Below are 1,446 nucleotides of genomic sequence, written 5' to 3' on the forward strand. Positions count from 1 at the left end.
GCTGTGCTGGTCAGCGCCCTGGTGCTGATGGCCATGGTAAGGAGGGGGCCAGGATGAGAGTGTGATGAAAGGAAAGTGTGGCACATCATGCAGGGGAGCTGAGGGGTCTCAGAATTGTGTCCTGACATCTCCTTGGAGTCCCAGTGGGGCTGCCAGACTGGGGAGAAAGTACAGAGATCATCACAGACAGAACGCGGCTTTGAAGGATAGGGAGAGCCCTCCCAAAAATCAGACCCCAGAATCAGCATCCTCTGACCCAGCTCTACTGTTCCATGGCCCCTGGCATCCTGACAACATCCTCTCTTCCTCAGGTTAAGAAAAAGGATTCCTGAGACCAGCTCCAAAAGTGCATCCCAAGTCATTCTTATCATGGCCTTGGATTCTCCTTAACATCTTTCCAGTCTGTGTTCTTCAAGAGTTTCTCTCTCATCTCCTTCCTTTACGGATGTCTGCCCCTTCTCTCAGCTTCCCTACAGGTGGAGTGCCGTACTCTGAACCTGAAATTGACTGAATTAATAAAAGTGTCATGATGGGCTTGATTGTGTCCAGGAGTGTCTGTGGTATGCTGCCCTTCATTGATCTACCTCTGATTTGGGAAATCACCACCCCTCAGGCTCAGTAAAGAATCTGCCTGCAGTACAGGAGACCCAGGTTCAATCCCTGGGTCGGGAAGATCTCCTGGAGAAGGGAATGGCAAGCCACTTGCCTGGAGAATCCCAAGGACAAAGAAGCCTGGTGGGCTACAGTCCATAGGGTCACAAAGAGTCGGACATGACTGAGTGACTCACACACACACACACACACACACAGGCACACACACGCACACACACAGACACACAGGCACACACACAGGCACACACACACACGCACATGCACACACATGCACGCACACACACGCTATGGAGTGACAGGTCCTCCCCTCTGACCAATGCCGCTTCCTCTTGTCCGTCCTCTGGGGTGCTGTGGTCCACATCCAGGCACTCTGGGCCCCCGTGTGTAAGGCTAATCTGAAGGGCAAGAAGTTGGGCTCTGGAAAACCTGCATATTGAGGGCAGATAATGGCTCAGATGGTAAAGAATCTGCCTGCAATGCAGCTGAGCTGAGTTTGGGTCTGCTGGGTCGAGAAGATCCCCTGGAGAAGGGAATGGCTGCCCACTCCAGCATTCTTGCCTGGAAAATTCCATGGACAGAAGAGCCTGGCAGGCTGCAGCCCATGGGGTCACCAAGAGTCAGGCAGGAATGAGCAACCAACGCTTTCACTTTTTTCAAGAATGAGTGAAGGGGAACCCTAACCCCCACCTCAGTGCTGGACAGGGGACAGGGCCGCCCGTGGTTGGAATGTCTGGTCATTTCTCAGTTCCAAATTCAAGGGTCACTTCCTATGCAGTTAGGGTCTACCTTTGTTTCTTAACACTTCCATCTTATCTGGTTCCAGAATTTGGGCTT

General features: G+C 52.4%; 1 long non-coding RNA gene across 1 annotated transcript; it reads left to right on the forward strand.

The window, feature by feature from the left end:
- Nucleotides 1–537, forward strand: LOC120877685. Its single transcript, XR_005724377.1, has 2 exons — nt 1–36; nt 312–537. It is a non-coding gene; the product is annotated as an uncharacterized LOC120877685 (long non-coding RNA).
- Nucleotides 538–1,446: the final 909 nt, after the last annotated feature.

This window comes from Oryx dammah, unplaced genomic scaffold (assembly GCF_014754425.2).
Source record: "Oryx dammah isolate SB20612 unplaced genomic scaffold, SCBI_Odam_1.1 HiC_scaffold_18, whole genome shotgun sequence".
NCBI lineage: Eukaryota > Metazoa > Chordata > Mammalia > Artiodactyla > Bovidae > Oryx > Oryx dammah.